The sequence below is a fragment of the Podarcis bocagei genome (genome assembly GCF_964188305.1).
Source record: "Podarcis bocagei genome assembly, chromosome: 3".
NCBI lineage: Eukaryota > Metazoa > Chordata > Lepidosauria > Squamata > Lacertidae > Podarcis > Podarcis bocagei.
In genome coordinates, this window is record NC_138127.1 from 13,634,528 (window position 1) to 13,655,425 (window position 20,898).

Consider the following 20,898-nt stretch of genomic DNA (forward strand, 5'->3'; position numbering starts at 1 on the left):
AGCGCTTGTCTCTCTTGAACCTGCCTTGCACTATGATGGTAAATTTATGTCCAGACTGCACCAGCTTCAAACTACAGATGGAGTTTACAAGATCAAATAAAAGGGGTGTGCATCAGATTAGGCCATAATCCCAAAAGAAAGCACATTACTTCAAACAGATTGAGGGCTCCCCCCCCCAAGATGAAACAAAAACTCCCCCAAAGTGCCCCCAAGCCAACATAAGAACCTCCAAAGCGATCTGAGGTGATTTGGGCATTGAAAAAGCTTTGCAGGCAAGTGTGTCTGTAAAAATCAAAACATTTCTCCCCAAGTAGGCAATGAAGGGAGAGAGGGAGGAAAGGAGAGATCTTTTGTTACCGACACACAGCTTCTAAACATAGGGAAGATTTTACGATGCTGTGACGAAGGGGGCTTGTTGTTGTCTGTCCTATGCTCTTTGCTAGTTCCTCCTGTCAAATCACCTTACGCTTAGCGTCTGTGAGTTCTGGTGCCAATTTTGTGCCAACACGAGCCTGAAGCTGCTTTTTTTATCGATCAAAACACCCGAGACCCTGTGCCCACTCTTCTGAAATTTCACCAACTGAGCCCATCACCAGGAGCCCCTTCTAATCAAGATTCAGAGGGTGGCAACAAGGGAGAGGGCATTTTCAGTCGGGTCGCTCTCCTGTTTACGGAATGCTTCCCACAGAAAAGCCTGGAACCACATTAACAGTTCTCCCAGGTTTTGAGGAACTACAAAAATCATGCTCATTTCTCTGTGGGTGGGTGAGTGAGTTTAGTGAGGGATTATTTTTAAACCTGAGCATGTAAGTCACCTAGAAATGTTTTTTATTAGGAGACAAATAAATTGATGTATTATTATTAAGATGTATTATTATTAATAATAATTAATTAATACATTTGTTGCCTGAAGAAACCTGGAAATGTTGTGTTTTTGACATGTGAGAGTGTGAAGGGTTTCTTAAACATGTGAGAGAATTCTGGCATATCTGGCAAGGCACTTTCTCCCAATACGCAAACACACACACACAACCCACCATAGACCTGTCCCCTTTACAGCGGCGTAGCGTGGGTTATCAGCACCCGGGGCAAGGCAAGTAATTTGCGCCCCCTAACCCGGGGCAAGGCAATTAATTTGCGCCCCCTAACCCGGGGCAAGGCAAGTACAGTAATTTACTCTCCCAAGCAGCAGCAGCGAGGCTTCTCTTTCCCCCGCGCTCTCCTGGAGCTGCCTCTTTTCTTTCCTTTTTTTCCCTTTCTCCAAGGCTTTTCGCTTTCTCTCCTTAATTGATTCCTCCTCCACACCGCAGCGTTTCCTGGCTGCTTCACCCCCCTTCCCCTCTCTCTCCTCGCTCTGCTTGCCCTGCCCTGCCTGAGGGCGCCCTGAGGAGACTCCGCTCTCCTTTTTGACCAGGCGAGGTGGAAAAGTCTCTTCCCGCCCCCTCGCCAGACTCCCTGCTCGGCTCGGCTCACTAGCCAGGCGGCCAGTGGAGAGAGAGCCGCAATTACCATAAAGCTCCTCTCCCTCCGCTTCGCCAAGCTGTCAAAGCCCGGCAGCAGCAGGCACAGCCAGACCCCCGCCAGCCAGCCAGCCCGCCCGCCCGGCTTCCTCTCCTTTTTTTGCCCGTGGCAGAAGGCTTCGCTCTCCCCCTTCCGCGACCTCCTCGCTAAGCCGAGCAAGCGCGGGCTCCCTAACCCGTGGATTTTAGTAGGGGCAGAGAGCTGCTAGTGCGAGCGCGCCCCCCGCCCATGTTGCGCCCGGTGCGGCCGGCACCCCTGGCACCCCCCATGCTACGCCACTGCCCCTTTACATCTTAAGTCATCACAGGGTTCAGCAAGGCTTCTCGTCTTGCTTTCTTCAGCGAACTCAGGAGATTCAAATCCTGACATGGAACCTGGCCCTACAGTAATTTGGTTGCTTGAGATTTGGGCATCTGCAGCTGTGGCCAAGTCAGAGGCCTTGGCGGTATTATTGCAGAAGCAGGTGTGAATGCATGTGAGATCCCTTATCTTCTTGAAATTGGCACATTCATGCCCCCATCCTGTGGAATTGGTACAAGAAATTTTGTCACCTGAAGCAGGTCCAAAATGCCACTCCTTCCCCACTAAAGATGACACTTTTGAAAGTGTCACATAAAGACCCTCATTCCTACACAAAAAGACCCTCATTCCTACTTACCGGCCCCCTACCACCACCAAGGCAGTGCGCTGAGTTCATCATTTTATCCTGCTACATGTCAGGTTCCTTTGCTCATGGTCTGTCTCAATAGCTCATAGTCACATGTACCCAACTTTTGTATCTCGCTCATCTGCAAGCAGAATTGAAAATGCGCAAGGACCTAATTTTGTTCAGTCTCTGCAGGGAATGAGAATAACTGATAGAATTTCAAGCACAAAAATCCATTTAAGTTCAAATGTCAACCTTGCTCTGCATATGCCCCACATTATGGAGTTGCGGTTTGCATCCATTGTAGAGATCAGGGATTAATTTTAATTTTTAACCTTATTGCAATTTCTGTGAATAACAGCAAAAAAACAAAAACCGAAACCATAGATTACATAAAATGGGAACTTTTGTATTTGAGTTGCCAGGAAAAAGCAAGCCAAAATCAGTAATTGTAACCAGATTTTTCTTGACCCTATCTCTCCATTTTATTTCCAAAATTGTTTCCTTCCAAACATTTCCTACTATTCAGTACTGAACTGCGTCAATTCTAGATAAGAACCCATCAGTTGCTGGATCACAGTTGTATAAATAACCAGATGAAATGAACTAAGTCTGATCTGAAGACCTGCATGATCAGAAAGCAAACATATATAGATGGATGATGTGCCAAATTACTATTTGGGCCGATTTCCCATTGCAAAACATTATACTGCATTCGCCTATCAGGAGATGCACTGGCAAATATTTCGCACCTAGATTTGCTGTCGTTTTTAGTGGCCCTGATTGCCTGCCTTTCATAATTCAACTTCCATTCTTTATTTTTGGGTCTATAAAAGTTAATCTATATTGCATTGGGGGAGGAGATTCTTTGAGGGTTAAAAAAATGGTACATATTTATGTAAAAGTGGTGACTGGTGTTTTGTACAATCAGAAGAACACCTCTTTGTCCCATTGCATCACATATTACAATGGGCATCCGTGCAGGTGTGGTGCACGTAAGCACCTTGTGGCGAATGGAACCTGCTGGTTAATAGGACGGGAGTGATTTTACTTAATCGTACAGCCATTTCATTGCACAAAAGAATGAATCTTTCTGCCAAGCAATCTAGAATTTTGCTACAGTTAAAGACAGAAAGCAGTGTGAAAGTGGATTTTGGTTAAGTGGCGGGGGGAGCAGCAGCAGCAGCTATTCTTCTGGTAGCCTGGTCACCAGTTTGCATCTTCCACAAGGCATCATTCCAGAGTGTTGTTGGGTGGGTGAAGACAATGCAGCCACAGCACCAAAAAGTGATGGAGCATATTGAGATAGAATTCTGCTAAGTGACCTTCTTTTTCTGGAAGCGGGGCCATGTAGGAAAATTAAAATCTCAAAACTGTTCTCGGGGGGGGGGAATGTTTTAGAAATTTTGGTATCTAAAACAGTCCACCTTCCCATCCCATAGCTGGATGGACCCGTTGGTCTGACTCAGTAGATGGCAGCTTCCTATATTCCCAACTCTTTTCACTCATGGTTGTGCTGATCTAAAAAACCCCAAGTTTCTAGTAGGCATGAAAGTAGAACATCTATGGGGCTAACAGGGGTTTCGGGAGCATTGGACACTTACAGAAGTGATCCTTCCTAATGGGCATTTATTTGGAAGAAAGGTCCACTAAGTTCACTAGAACTTACTGCCTAGCAAGTATGCATGAAATTTCAGATTTCAGTCATTTTGTAGTAGGTTTTACTGAGACGTATGTACCCCTGGATTTAATGGGATTTACTCTGCAGTTTACTGAGCCCAGGACTGCTGCCTTAGTACATTAAATCCACACTGATATAAATCAAAAATATCTGCAGTGAAATCGATCGTTAGTCCAGTTACAGGACCACATTCCTTACTAGAGCTATTTCACGAGCTGCGTTAAATTACACAGGCAAAACATTTCACAATCAAATCTTGAACTCATCATATACTGCCAGAACTTTAGACTGAGTGGTTTAAAAAAAACCAAAAACCTTTTTGAGTTTTGAATGGTGTTAAGTGCTTGAAAAACTGGCTTTCTCCTCTTGAAAATATATAATCTAATGTTTAGAAGGGGGTTCCCCAGTATTTGCTAGGTTCATGCTAAATATGTTGGGGGTTTTCCTAGCACCTTCTCCTGTCTTGAAAAGGACTATCACTCTGAAAGTTACTTTATACATATTTTGATTTTTGGAACCCTGCCTTTCCAAAAGAGCTGACAGTGGTTTATAGCCAACGAAGTAAATTAATATATAGACTTTTAATCATATTATGTCTTTAAAAACAACAACAGAGCTTTAAAAAAAACAGCCCAAAATGTTCAATAGCATAAAATTCAAGAGTGACACAAAAAAGGATGGGTCTGATCCTACCAACAGAGGCAGCACTTGGTTCTTGGTGGTAAGACTGTGTCCTACTCCACTGCCAACCTCCTCTGCCACCTCCAATGAGGCAGATGTTCTGGAGGGGCAGTGGGGAAACATGGCAGATTGGCTTCTCCCTTTCTGAGGCATGGAGTCAAAAGAGGAGGACTTCCATCTTCCAGCCCTGGCTGTGAGCCTTCAACCCCTTACTTAATCTTCTTCCTCCTCACCCTCATTCGCCGGACATGCCAAACCACACCAGATCCTGCTGAGGTTGATGCTCACACGACTCCATCTTCCCCATTATGGTGCACTGTATTTCTAAGTTGTTGGGTTTTATGGATATCATTTATTGCGTGCCGATGCCCTGTGGCCACCTTGTTCCCTAGGTAACTAGACAATACATGGTATATAGGCTTGGGATAAAATAAGGCCGCAACTTCATTGGTTACAGATCTGAAGCTTAGGCTATAGGCATTGGGGCAAGTGATTGCTTGTCCATCTGCTGTCCATCAACCCATCTGCTGGTAGTGTCGCTAAGAATAAAGCCAGCCGGGAGGGATGCCCTATGACCTATGTCAAATTGGGACATCCCCCAAGTGGTCCCCGTTGGAGGAGTGGTGTGTTCCTAGCCCCCATCTGGGCATCGGACAGGACCCACTCCTTTCGGATCCTTTTAACAGGATACCCTTACCTGTGGAGAGGCAGGCAGAGGCTACAACACACACACACCTCCAACCAAGACCTAAGCTACCCAATTCCTATCCACCGACTGAGCCGAAGAATCGGCACAATGAAGGAGAGTGTGGAAGGCGTGGAAGGCCGGCATTTTATCTTGTCTCTGGGCACAGGGCACAGCGCCACTATTGGCGGGTTGTCCTGTGCCCAGGGGAACGCCCTCCAATTCCTGCTGCCATTGGCCCATTTGGTGGCAGGGGGACAGTTTGAGCCATCTGCAAAGCTGCCCACCCAAGAAGGCGCAAACGGACTTATGTTACTATGCTACAAAGAGCGGTATATTAAATTACAATGAAAATGTGATATGCAAATTTTATGTACATCTGACTTCTTTTTGGTGATACAAATTGTCATTTTTGGCAACACACACACGTCAGGCCTCTTGTATGTTTCCAGCTTAGTCCCAATACAAGGCTGGCTGGTTCTTCTTCTTTCGTACCCATCTCTGGACTAAGGGAGGAGGAGGAGGAAGATAAAGGCCAAGAGGTGCCCTCTTTCCACTCTAGCCCATCCATTCAGATATCTCACAAAGGCAGGGCTGCTGACCACTCTGTCATCAAGATAATATCCAGCAATCCTGTTTGTTCCAACAATTCTCTTTTGAGACCAAACCTGAGTCTTATAAGTATCACAGGGCTGTGAGGACACACAGACCCCAATGGCCAACTTTTTTTAAACAAAAAGTTTACTGTCATCAGTAAACTTTTTGTTTGTTTTTAAAAAATGTGTTTTTACATATTTCAGTCAACTGGGATGGATATGCATTGAGGAGGAGATCTGTTGAATATTCTAGGATAAAAGTCTGTTAGGAGTTTTGTCTGGATATGAAACTTATTGGAGGGAAAACAGTTTCTCATTTCACAATGTAAGAAACAGTGCCATTTTTTTTTTAGTCAGAGAAAGAAATGTATATCTAAAAGCAGTCATGATATACGACTCTAAATAATTACTTTGTTATGCAAACTGTCTAAGCAACTTTTTTAAAAAAGAAAGAAAGCAGCATGTCCAAGATTTTAATAGAAGGTTTTAGGGCATGCACATTTTTTAAATTCAGAATGGATTATTTTAGAACCTGAGGTAATTGTTTGTGGAGGGTTCATGAATGTAAGTCAAGCTACAACATACATGGAAAGACAATAATCTGCCGGTGTGGCTGTTCCATACCTGGCCTGGAGGATGACTTTCTTCCTGACCACAAACACAGTGATCAGACTGACTCAAGTAAAAGAAACCATTTTAATAACATATTTAATGAGAGGCTTGGAAGCATCTCCAAAATTATGAGATGTATAAGTTTCAAGTGGTTTCCAGCCCTGCATATGTAATACCATATATCAAAGAATTCATCATATCCTCAGTGAAAAATTATGTGCCTTGGTGTAAGTCCATATGAGGAACAGTTGAGGGAATTGGGTATGTTTAGCCTGGAGACATCACCTTGCCAACAAAGGTCCATATAGTAAAAGCTATGGTTTCCCCAGTAGTGATGTATGGAAGTGAGAGCTGGACCATAAGGAAGGCTGATCGCCAAAGAATTGATGCTTTTGAATTATGGTGCTGGAGGAGACTCTCAAGAGTCTCATGGACTGCAAGAAGATCAAACCTATCCATTCTGAAGGAAATCAGCCCTGAGTGCTCACTGGAAGGACAGATCCTGAAGCTGAGGCACCAATACTTTGGCCACCTCATGAGAAGAGAAGACTCCCTGGAAAAGACCCTGATGTTGGGAAAGATGGAGGGCACAAGGAGAAGGGGACGACAGAGGACGAGATGGTTGGACAGTGTTCTCGAAGCTACCAGCATGAGTTTGACCAAACTGCGGGAGGCAGTGGATGACAGGAGTGCCTGGCGTGCTCTGGTCCATGGGGTCACAAAGAGTCGGACACGACTAAACAACTAAACAACAACAACAGCCTGGAGAAGAGAATACTAAGAGGCAATAGGATAGCCTTCTTCAAATATCTGAAGGACTGCAACAGGGAAGATGGTGCAAGCTTGTTTTCTGCAGCTCTAGAGATAGGAGCTGAGCAAGAAAGGAGATTCTGACAACGCATTAGGAAGAACTTTCTGAAGGTAAGAGCTGTTCAACAATGGGGCGAATTACCTTGAAAGGTGGTGGACTCTCCCTTCATTGGAGGTTGTTGAACATCCGTCGGGGATTCTTTAGCTCCAATTCTAGCACTGCAGGGGGCTGGACTAAGTGATCAATGGAATCCCTTTCCAACTCTACAGATGTACGATTAAAACACAGAGGAACTGATCCCTCCCTGCCCCAACAAACAACACCACCAAATTACTATGACACTGTCTGAAAGCCTCCTAGATCCTCACACAGGCATTTCAGAAAACAAATCCCCGTTTGGCAAAATGCTTAAGCACATAGCTGACGTTCATATCCTTGGTCAAGAGGTCAAGACACGAAAGCTTTAGCAACTAATCCACACCTAATGACCCTCCTAAGTGGTACTCAGAATATCACTCAAGAAATCACTCAAGATATCCCTCAAGTAATTAAGGAACAAAAGAAGAAAAGACACACTAACCTGGGAACTTCCTCTCTGCCCAGAACGTTGGAGGCTATACACCACACCCCCTCAACAGTATTTATAGGAACTCAAACACTGAGATCCTGCTCTGTTCCAGTAACAAGAAGCCGAAAGCACCAGCCTGAAGATGACGAGTGAGACCTCGTCGAAACGTCGCCTAGACACCCCAACTCTTACACGGGAAGACACCCGAAGACACCAAAACCTGCATTCCTGTACCCGTGAAAATCTACGAAAGCATATATATCTATATATATATATATATATATATATATATATATATATATATATATATAAGAAACCCATCCTTCAGATTTAATCCAGGACCTTTAAATGGCAGAGTTAAGACAGGGCAAGTAGAACTACAAATGTTTACATTGTTGTAAGGAGGGAGAACGGGTGTGAGTGGAGAGGAGGGGGGTGTTTCTGGTTTTGCTTGTATATCATGCCAGAGGTCCCTGGCTTCCTGTCTCCAGCTGATAAAAGTGGAAAGGAGGGTCAGCCTGAAGAGGGAGGGGAGCTTTCCCCTTGGTGTCGCTCCAGAATGGAGGGATCAGGAGGAGGCTCAATATGTCTGACAGCTGAAATAGATGATGCAGCACACCACCTATGTAAACAGAAATAGACGCTGGGCCTGATGGAGCTCAGAGATATGACCCTGCCCATAGAGCCGCTGAGTCTAGACTCCAGATGTGTTCTCACTGTTACCAGGCCAATTCCAATCCAAGTGGTAAATATTTCTACCAGATGACAGTGGTCTCTGTTACAGAAACGAAAGGGGAACGGACAGAAATAGGAGGGGAAGCAAGGACTGGGCACTACAGCTCGCTTAGAAAAACATTCCGCATCATCTGAAAGATGTTAAGGGGCAATTATTTAAATAGGTCACACACATTCCTCTCCTTTCCTTCGCCATGTTCTCTTGAAAGGGATCCAAGGCAAACCAAAGGCGATTAGTTGCTTAAAACGTATTGAATCGGAGGTCTCGGAGAGGATCTAAAGGGACGTTTAACATTGGGATTTCGGCATTTTGAGGTACATGGCAGCAGAGGGAAGGGCAGCGAGTTTCTGCCACTGGTTGCTTAATGGCAAGTGAAGGTCACTGGCTTTGATGAAACACAGCAGAAGGAAGGGAAGAATCTCCTGCTACGTACTCACCTGAGATTTGGGATTCACTCCGTTCTTTAACATAGCCTTTCTGTGTTAATTTGAACTGGCCACTTATAGATGCCCAGGTGCTTCAACACTCCCAATCAAGAATCATTGTGGAATAATTCCCATTAAAGTTAGGTTATAGATCAACAAAGGGAGGGGCAAAGGAAAAATTGAATCCTTATGACACACCTCCCTTCCTGAGGTACTTAATGTGATTTAAGCTTCTCTTCTCCTCGCCACCCCCACCCCAGGTAACATAGTCACTAAAATAGCACAGACAAAGTCCAGAGAGAAAAGAAATCCTGGTTAACACTTTACTAAGGAAACTGAACAAAAGCGGAGTATAATTTTAAGGGGAAATAAATAGAGAAGTTTTGTCAAGCCTTGTGCATATACAATGAGGAAAACTCCTTCAAAACCACACAGCCAATCAGGGCATGTGCTGCCTCAGTGAACATCTGGCTCACTCTGCCTGGTTGGCTAAGAAACATCTGCACCACTTCCCTCTTGGTTAGCTGACTTACTGGTAACAAAAGTTAAAGGTGCAATGACCGTTGCAGTTGCACCTGCAACACCACCCACCCGCTGCTCTCATGTTTATCAGCTGCTAGTAGCATGCAGAAAAATGCACAAATGTGTTGGTGTTGCATCAAAGGGAAAGTCCTATTAGACATTACTATGGCGATTGGGGTTGACAGGACCCTTTGCATGGTCACCACACATGGAACAAAACAGGCCACCCTGCAAATCTATATCCAGTAGGTGGTGTCCAGTAGGGCTTGGCGATATCTGCTTTTCAACAACATATTATATCACCAGCTAAACCTCGTGACATCCTGATATATCATGATGTCGGAAAGGAGGAAAGAAGGCAGGGAGCAAGACGGCAGTTGCCCCTTGCACTTGGAAGCCAGCCACACAGACGATCAGCGCCATTGTGCACTGCGCCAACAGCCTCCCCAGAGTCACCAGCTGCGGCTTGCACCGACAATCGCCTCTCGCAGTGTAAGCAGCAGCTACCAAGGCACGGGAGGCAGTTTTGTTTCCTCCTGGGTGCCTGGCATGAGGAGAAAGGGAGGGAGGATGCTGCCCACTTACATAGACAGAGAAAGAAGCAAAGGCACTGGCAGGCAGTTCCCACTCAAGTCTCAGCCTGCCAATAATAATAATTTATTATTTGTACCCCACCCATCTGGCTGGGTCTCCCCAGCCACTCTGGGCGGCTTCCAACAAAGATTAAAAATACATTAAAATGTCACACATTAAAAACTTCCCTGAACAGGGCTGCCTTCAGATGTCTTCTAATTGTCAGGTAGTTGTTTATCTCTTTGACATCTGCTGGAAGGGCGTTCCACAGGGCGGGCGCCACTACCAAGAAGGCCCTCTGGCTGGTTCCCTGTAGCTTTGCTTCTCGCAGTGAGGGAACCACCAGAAGGCCCTCAGCACTGGACCTCAGCGTCCGGGCAGAACGGTGGTGGTGGAGACGCTCCTTCAGGTATACTGGGCCGAGGCCATTTAGAGCTTTAAAGTTCAACACCAACACTTTGAATTGTGCTCGGAAACGTACTGGGAGCCAATGTAGGTCTTTCAAGACCGGTGTTTCAAGACCCAAGGCTGTGTTGTGGAGGGAAGGAGTGCGAGAGCATGAGGTGGCCTTGTGGTGTGCCCAGGAGTAGAGTGTGCAATGCTGGCTTTAGCCGGGGGGGGGGCGGGTTGTGATATTGCCTGCTCAAAAAATTCTGAATTACTTCTTAGCCCAGCCGTTTAAAATGACAGAATGAAATACAAGATCTACTAAGTCCAACTTGGCTTCTCAAACACAATTCATAATCTCACAAGCAGGTGCTCTCAGCCAGGTAAAAGTAATCAAGTTGAAGTTAAATGCTCATTGATTAACATGCCTTTTAAAATCCCTTTTCTCCATTAGCAAAATTATAAGTGAATAATCTCCATGGAACACCTGCTAACTTCCTCTGATATCAACAGAGACTGGCTGTATTTATTACAGTTGGGTGTAGATGTACTTGCTAATTGGCATTCTCTTTTCTTCCTCTGTGCATCTATTACTTTTCCCATTCAACTTCTCTTTTTGCTTGAAAAGCTTCTAACCAAAATAATGGAAAACGCCAAGATGGTGCAGTTTGACATATTAAAATCCTTCAGATGGCCACAGAATATGCACACGGTACACTGAATATATTGCGAGATTGTTGATTTGTGTATTTTGGTTTTGACAAATATCAGTGGCGCATCACTACATTTTTTTTATTTAAAAAATCACTTGCTTTTGCCCTTTTGACTTTTGTACGGACTGAAATGGTCTGAGAGGAGATGTCTGAAATGGACTGAAATGGTCTGAGAGGGAGATGTACAGCACAATCCTAAAATGATGGTGAAAGCCTGGCTGGCTCAAGTTGGCAGGCTGGTTATTTGTTTTTCCTCCCATTGATTCAATGGGAGAGCTTTAGACATGCTGAGAAGCAGATTAATGTAGATACCAGTAGGTACTGCCAGCTGAATCCCGTGTCGTTGTTATCCTCCCACACACAGACACATTCAGTGCTCCCAGTTTCAGTATTTCCATGGGCTACTTCTTTCTAAGTCATGGATATAGAGTTGGAGGAAACAATTCCTTCTATAGGATATACACACAACAAAAACTAGTGAACCTTTTTTAAAAAAAAAATTACCACTGCAGCAAATTCAACACAATTTGGCTCTGCAGAAATTTGGGTGTTATTTTGATTATTCATAGATTTCATTTTAAGAAAGTATCAATGGAATGCACCCACACCCAACCCCTTTGATACCAGATACCAGAGTGTTTAGCAACACTCACCACCAGATATGTGTTTCCTCACAAGTTACCCATGAGGGAATGTGGTTCTTAACAGGGTGGGAAAAGGCTCACCACCCCCGCTTTAAAGAGAACCATTCTAGGGAGGGAGTTTCAAAAGCTGGGTGCCATGATCAAAAAGGCCCTGTTGCTCTGGAACCAGGTATTCTGATGTCACAAAACCAGCTGTGAATCAGTGGTTTCACCTCAGGCACAATGGAGATGAGTCCATGGTGCATTAATTTAGAAAACCTGAAGGAGTGTGTCTAGGTAGCTAATGCACAAACTGTACCTATCAACTTCCAGAGCATTCAGTTGAAGATGATTACTGTTCAAGACAAAGAAATGAATAACAAAACATTTGGCTGTCTTATCTACCTCTGGATACCCTCCCCACCCCCCACCCCCTTGGGCTCATGGTACAAAGAGAGGCTATTAGCCTTACAGGTAATCATCTTCCTTTCATTCATTATTTCTTGCCACCTGACTAAGCAAGACTTCATGCATATTTCTCCATTAACTTTCCTTTTGTATTACTCAAATGTGTTCGTGTCACGCCTCTTCAGGCGTAGCTTCATTATTCAGTCAATAGCATGTCTATACCAGTAGCTCTTTTGTGCAAGGAAAACACAGTTCATTTGCACAATGAAGGTCACACTGCTTTGTTTAAAGATGAGCTGGAAATAAAACATTGAAAGCACTTGGTACAGGAATCAAAAGATTGTTTTTTAAAAAATGTATATGTTGACTGGAGCTGCCATATTATTGAATTTGATTTGTTAATATCTAATGTAGAAACACAATCTCCTTCCATCATTTCTTCCACTCTGTAACAATGCTGAAAGAAAGAAAGTCAATTGACAAAAGAATGTATGGTGCATGGCTAATAGAAAACACTTCAGCACTGATACAAAAAGCAAGTTAGTCTGGGAAATCCATCAGAGCTGTGGCATTTGAAGGCTTTCTTGATGCAGTTATGGTAGAGCACCTAAAAACTATTTTACATATTATACAGATCAAACACACGCGCCGCATTCAGACAGCACTTTAGTCCATTTCCTCAGTGTTTCCTTACATGATAATTTTTATTTGCATGATATAAAAACCACTTATGGGAATCCAACAGAATCTAGTGGACATTTGGTGCCTGTGTTAATTTCTCCCAGAAGAAATTTGCAACCTCGTTCAACTGGAAATCTGTGGGGGGAAATTTGGGGTGGTATCTCAGTATACATTAAAAAAATGTAAAAAAAAAATACCGATGTTGCTTCCACTGGTGATAACCACCAAGGTGTTTTTTGTTCTAATCTTTATACCTCACCCATACTTTGTATATTGATTTCTTCATTGTGTGGTTCAAAAAACCTCTATGTACTTTAACTTTATCACACCATAAATAAGCGTACCAACCAAATCTGTTGTCATAACCTTCTAAATCTAACAAATCTGTGTTCTCCAGTACTTTAAAATTGTAAACCACCTTGGGTGCCTCTTTAGAAAGGTGGCACATAAATGCAATTATCACCATCCATCTTACCTCTAAAGATCTCAAAGCTGCATTCATAGTTCTCCCTCACGCCACCTGTTTATCTTCACAACAACCCTGAGAAGTAGATCAAGCTGTTCAAGGACACCCAGTCCCCTCTGTCCCACGCCAATACTCTGTCCACTGCGTGACCACACTGGCTCATTTATTTATTGGTACAAATAAACCATGAAATTCATAATAAATAGATCACTAACATGCTCATACATAGAACACTAAAATGGCCTAAACTATAGTTTGGGAAATGCAGTACTGGGATACATAGCCCTGCAAGTTTCTATGGACCATTCTGTTTTGACAACAGGTCACCCTTTCATAGGAAATAAAACCATTGCATGAAGTATAACTTCTATATTAATATTACGGCAGATTCCATTCAAAGAATCATTTTTGTACATGAAAGAACCATTGTCACATAAAGTATAACTCCCAGTTTTGCACAAGCAAAGATTCTATTTTTGTAAAGTTTTGCAGACCAATCTCTATTGTCTTACTATGGAAAGAGGCTGCCCAATGCGATTCAGGAATACATGCAGAAATATGTGGTTGCTAGAATAGCAGGCAGAAGTATTTAGTGTCCATTGATTAAAGAACGGCCAGATCTGCACATTTCACATCTGCAATGACATGCATTTGCTACAGACACTGAGTACGACCGTTTCTTGTCATAGCCCTTCATTTTCTTTGCAAACAGATGCTGATGCTGCAACAAGACTTGCTAGCATTCTTAGGTCTCACAGAACAGGAGGTACCCACTAGGTGAAGAAAATAAGAAGAAGGGCGTTCCTGCCCCTGTGTTTTATCACCAGGAGATGGGGATGCCACAGCTAACACCATGGAAAGAGAAGGAGAAGGAGAAGGAGGAGAAGGAGAAGAGTTTGGACTTGATATACCACCTTTCACTCTCCTTAAGGAGTCTCAAAGCAGCTAACAATCTCCTTTCCCTTCCTCCCCCACAACAAACACTCTGTGAGGTGAGTGAAGCTGAGAGACTTCAGAGAAGTGTGACTAGCCCAAGTTCAGCAGCTGCATGTGGAGGAGCGGGGAAGCGAACCTGGTTCACCAGATTACGAGTCCACCATTCTTAACCACTACACCACACTGGCTCTCTCTCTGGAAGCACACAGCTGTTGTGTGGATAGTCACCTAACTGAAGATACCAGCAGTCTACAGCCATGCCAAGGCAACAACCCACTCAGCAGGACCCCAAGCAGTCCATTGTAGGTGAAATGGCATTCCTGATCAGAAATTTTGTACCATGTCTAGCTTCCACTAAAAGCATTTGTTTTGGAAATTGGTTAGTGAATGCAATCAAGTAGGTTACCTTGGCAGACAAAAGGCAGTTCGGTTCAGAAATGCTCAGAAAGGAATAGGAATAGCTAAACTGATACTTCTCCACCCCCAATCCAGTAAGAATACCATCCATTAGTCAGCCATTTTTGGATTACTACTAGTCTCCAGACATGAAATATATTGGATTGGTCTGTAAGCAAAGGCATAATCTGCAGCTGTTCAGTGATGGTCTTTGGGAGCAAAGAGGATATTAAAATATTTGACAGGCAACACCAATAATTGTTGGAAACTGTAGTATTGCAGTATATCCTTCCTCCTAAAAGGAATGCAGTACTCCTGTTCAGGGTTCCAGCGATCTCCTACCCATATGCTGTTGTTTCTTTCCAACTGTCAGCCTGCATTATGTGGCTACTGAGCATGCTTAGTCTTCATTGGGATATTTCTTTTTTTTTTTAGTTTTTTTGTCCCTTTGGGTTCTATTTTTAAATATTTCTTGAACTTCTGCAAGCCTCAAGGTTCCCCAAGTATGCAGATTCCTCCCTCTTGTTTCTCAGTGGCATTGCTTTGGCTACAATCCTGTCAGCACTCACCACCTAGGTTCACTATTAGAAGGCAAGATTTATAAAGATGGAGCATGGTTCGGAGAAGCAATTCATAAAAAACAGCAGTTGCTTGAACTTTAAAAAAAATCACTGGAATGGAAAAAAAGAAGAAGACACATCACAATAACTATTCACTCAAATTTCTATAATGAACACACCAGAATGACTGGCATTTCATCTTATGGGTGTTATACCAAACGAATGAACAAAAAGTGTGTGCTTGGTACTTCTGTTTGTGGTCTGAAAGAGTTTATGGAAGGTTGAAGTGAGCATTTTGAAAGACATGGGGAAATGGTTTGCATGAAGATGGCACCCTATTGCACGGAATAATCTTTTTGCCGCTGTAGGACAAAATCCCACAAGTTGCTAAACACTGAAGAAAACAGCATCTGGCTTCATTTCAGTGTGCTCTACACAAGGATTCTTGTTTGGTAGACTTTATCCTAGGAGTTGTCACATCAGTTTTAACTCGGTGACTATCCAGTCCAGAGACTTTACCAGCTTTACACATTTTGAGAGAAATATGGCTTGAGAGCAGGTGCCTTAGACTTTCCCTTCGCTTTGGGGACTTCCGGGTTGGCGCCATCGCCGAATGGCGGACTCCCTCCGAGCTCCGGAGGGAGTCTGCTCGGCAGGGGCTGGGTCCTACCGCGCCGGCGACGCGGGGACCCTTAAAAACCACGGGCACGGAGCCCGTGGACATGGGTGACTCGGCTGGCACCGCTAGCGCCCTCCCGACTCGTGAAGGAGCCTTTTTAAAGGCTTCGGATCGGGTGCCGGGGAGTGGCGTGGTGCTGTGAGTCCACTGCTTTCCCTGCCGAGCGCAGCCACATGCCATTCGACGGAGAGCGCTGACTTCTTCCATTGGAAATTCGGACTATCAACAACAACCCGTGAGTAATTGGGAAACCGGGTACAAAAGGAGAAAAAAAGAATTTTTTTTTCCGGATTTGACACGAGCGGGGGTGATCCAAAAAGGAAGTCAGTCCCCCCCCCCCTATTGTAAACATTCTAAAACAAGGACTGGGTAACCAAGATCGAAAGAGAAGTATATTGCTGATAAAAATCATTAATTCCACGATGGGAAATTACAAGAACTGTGCTGGAGGAGAAGAGTGGAGGGTGAGAGGGAAAATGGAACCCCCCCTGGGAACCGGGGCGATTCGTAGAGCCTGGTGAAGAGAGACGGAGACTTTGACAGCTGTCAAAGTAGCTGTCAAAGCCGGAGAATATAAAGGGGACTTTGTTACAAGGACTTTGCTGGCTAATTCTGTTACAATTCGTTACAATATGGATATAAACTGTCGGAAATAAGAAACAACAATTTGACTTTTGGATTAGAGGATACAAAGTTATTACAATCCCCCTAGAGGGGTTTCGGGACATTACAAGAACGGTCGTACGTGGAAAAACACTCTGGGATTCGCACAGGACTTATCTTCTGGGAAAGCTGCAAAACTGAAATAGTATTTTGTCTACAGAGGTGTTTACATTAAAGGAGACAATAGAATTTTCTATTGAAGAAAGGAAGGGACTGGACGTAAGTTTTTGTTCCTGAACAACAAACCTCTGTAGAGATACCAGATTTCTGAATTAGAACATTTTAGCAGCTGAACAAGACAAGAAACCTGAGAAAGTGAGGAATAAAAAGAACAAAGGACTAACTACGACACGGAAAGAACAATGGGAGGAGCAGCAAAGACCAAGGAAATTAAAGGCCTCTGTTAGATTGGACTTTTGAAGTTAAACATCATTGAAATAAATAAATTAAAAGAAAACCGGCAAGGTGGAAGTGGGGAGAAACTTGGCCATGGACTTGAGACCTCCAGGCTGACAACATATAGACTGATGGACATGGGGAACTCAAACCGGGGAAGGGAGGGGGGAGATTTGGAATCCAAAGGCTGTGTAACCATCTTTTTGAACCTTTTTATATCTTTTATCTTCTATTTCTTTATATAACTTTTGTATATCATTGTATTTTGATTTGACATGTTTAAAAAAGGGAATTCGTGGAAGGAAACTGGGGTGGATCTTGGGGGAAAATCTTTCTTCTTTTTCTGTTAACGATGTGGGATGGTGGTAAGATTGTATAATTTAAATTGGTCAGTGGGCTAAACAAATTAAGTTTTAAACTGGGAATGAGAGCTTGTGGAACCAAATTAATGAAAGGGGAATACAGTAGGGAGGGGGAGGGGGGAGTCCCAGAAAGTGGGTAATGAAAGTAAGGCTTTAAGTATATTCTATTTTTTCTTTTCTTTTGTATTTCTATATTTCTGGAAACTTTAATAAATATGATTTTTTTTATATAAAAAAAAAGACTTTCCCTTCGCTTTGGACTTATGTGCTGGTTCTGGCTTCTGATCTTGAAGTGAAACATGAGCCATTGTGGGTTATACTGAAAGATTGCCGGCACTCTGTCAATAATGTGCCCTGCTTTGATGCCTCGCCTGTCCCCTACAGAATTGTAGAGTAAAGCCTTTTCAGATAACTACTTATTCTTAGCCTGCACAGATAGTAGAACCCTTCTCTCTTCTGATTTAATAACCAGAGGTCAGCAAGGGAATGAGCATGTATTAGGCCTCGTCTGTTTACGCTAGCCCTGCAACCTGTGGTTTAAAGAAGCAGCTTTCACTCCACCCTCCCTCTCAATACATTATGAATCAGGCATAGCAAGCACTACCTATGGCAGCCCATGTGCATAATACCTTGATTCACAGAGATAACAATAATATTACAATAATTTATTATTTATACCCCACCCATCTGGCTGGGCTTCCCCAGCCACTCTGGGTGGCTCCCAACAGAATCTTAAAAACATGATAAAACAACTAACAGGGCTGTTTTCAGGTGTCTTCTAAAAGTCAGGTAGTTGTTTATTTCCTTGACATCTAATGGGAGGGTGTTCCACAGGGTGGGCAACACTACTGAGAAGGCCTTCTGCCTGGTTCCCTGCAACCTCACTTCTTGCAGGGAGGGAACCACCAGAAGGCCTGTGGAGCTGGACCACAGTATCCGGGCTGAATGATGGGGGTGGAGATGCTCCTTTGGTTATACTGGGCAGAGGCCATTTAGGGCTTTAAAGGTCAACACCAACACTCTGAATCGTGCTCGCAAACGTACTGGGAGCCAATGTAGGTCTTTCAGGACCAGTGTTATATGGTCCTGGTGGCCACTCCCTGTCACCAATCTAGCTGCCGCCGGCATTCTGGATTAGTTGTAGTTTCCAGGTCACCTTCAAAGGTAGCCCCATGTAGAGCGCATTGCAGTAGTCCAAGCGGGAGATAACCAGGGCATGCACCACTCTGGAGAGACAGTGCACAGGCAGGCAGGGTCTCCGTCGCCATACAAGATGGAGCTGGTAGACAGCTGCCTTGATGACACACACCATGAAATCAACAAAAGTTTATATCCGCAGCTGCTAGACAATGCTCTACCTCCACTGTCATGTTTCTGAGTACCAGTTTCTGGGAACTGCAAGTGGGCAGGTAGGATTTCAGCTCTTCCCCTTGTGTGGGATGGGGATGCAGGACAAGCATATTGCAGAACCAGCCTGCTGAGTGACTGAACCAAGCCACCCTCTACCACTTGGCATTCAGGCCGTAGGTCCAAGACAAAGTGCAATGAGGTAGTAGAGTTGGCATAAGTTACTGCAAATACTATACCTTACCCAGCAAACATTAGTTCCCCATGCTTTTTATGATTTCAATACAAAATATTTTCCCCTTTTTCCTTGATGTGGGGAACAAAACTCCTCATTCCTTTCTATTGCCTATATATATATACCGGTATAAGCTGGAATGTTTATAGCTGGGAGCTCTAGCTTAAGAAAAGTTTTGCAGAAGGAAATAGGAAAATGTGGTATCCTAAACTTTGCGGTGCCCACCACCAGACATATTTTGATAGATGTAGAGCATTATGGATGTCATATGGTGAGTCCCTCAGGCTCCCTGGCAACCAGCATGCATGTAAGGCAGAAGCAACAGCTTGCTTCAAGTGTCTTCATTAAGGATGACATAGTTAGAGAAATCCATCCGGGAGCAGATCACATGGAGGGAACCGTCTGGAAAGGGGCACTCCCTCCCTGTGGAACTGCCTGGATGTTGTCACACGCTGTCTTCAAAAACCGAGAAATTGAATTTATTCCTAAATGAGCAGAGACAACCCCTACCCCAATACAAAGATGACAGAAGAAGGAAAAAAACTGAAGTGTAAACACAATTACCTAATTGGATGTTAATGAATACCAAGAGGGTTGTTGCTTTGTAAAATGCCCCATGCCCGGCCATTTCTGTGGAAGGGTATATACAGAGAGCAACATCTTCGAAGGCAGATGTGGAGAAGAGGGGAGAAATGTTCATAGGTCGAAAGAGACAGAAAGCAAAATCCAAAAGAGGTTGTTGGTTGTCCCCCTCCACCCCCGTGACACTTGAGGAAAGTGTTGAATATAGTGATGAGGAAACAAAGAGAGTTAGCAGTGAGTGGCAGAGCTAACACAAAAATCATAGTGTCATTAAGAAGCACAGCAGCTCACTCAGCCACCATCGCAATGTCATCAGGACAGATGGCAACAATTGGCAAAGATATGACACAACAAGAGGTTATAGAAGCAGCAATAAGAAAAGCTGTTCCAAGCATAAAAAACAATGAAATTAGATTTTTGCTGTGAAAACAGGATTCATTATAAATAAGATGATACAGTCATTATTAATTTACATTTGGGAATCCATATTCACATGGGCAGACAACTGGTCTCTCAAGTCCACTATTCCCCAATCCGATTGGTCTCTCTAGTCCATTATTCTAGTATTATCTACTCTGATTGGCAGCATCTCAGTCAGTGGTCTTCCTCAGTGCCACTCCCTGGGAGTCTATCATTGGAGATGTCAGAACGCAAGACCTTTCATGGCAAAGCATCTTCTCTTCTGAGCTATACCATTCCCAAGTAACTAGGCAGAGTTTAGGATACTTAGCTATGCTATTCCTAAGGAAATAAGATGGCTTCCTGCAAATACTTCCATAAATGAAATACCTATGGCAAAGATACATGAAAAAGGAGCGTCTCCACCTCCATCGTTCTGCCCGGACACTGAGATCCAGCGCCGAGGGCCTTCTGGCGGCTCCCTCACTGCGAGAAACCAAGTTACAGGAAACCAGGCAGAGGGCCTTTTCGGTAGTGGCACCCTCCCACCAGATGTCAAAGAGAACAACTACCAGACTTTTAGAAGGCATCTGAAGGCAGCCCTGTTTAGGGAATCTTTTAATGTTTGATGGACTATTGTATTTTAATATTTTGTTGGAAGCCACCCAGAGTGGCTGGGGAAACCCAGCCAGATGGGTGGGGTATAAATAACAAATTATTATTATTATTATTATTATTATTATTATTATTATTATTAATAATAATAATAATAATTTGGGCTAGTTGAGCGTTCCTGTCAAGTACAATAAATAGAGGTGTTCAACAATCCTAAATTTGTGCAACCTAACTCCCCATTCCTTAGCTGCCCCTCCTACCTCCCCCCAAGGCACAAAAATGCAAACCAACTAATTTACAGTCCAATTACTTGGACAAGCAAAGTGAGGCCTTTGATTTAACTCAGTGCTTTGCCATCCTGTCTGTCAGACCACAGCCCCAGAAGAAGCAATG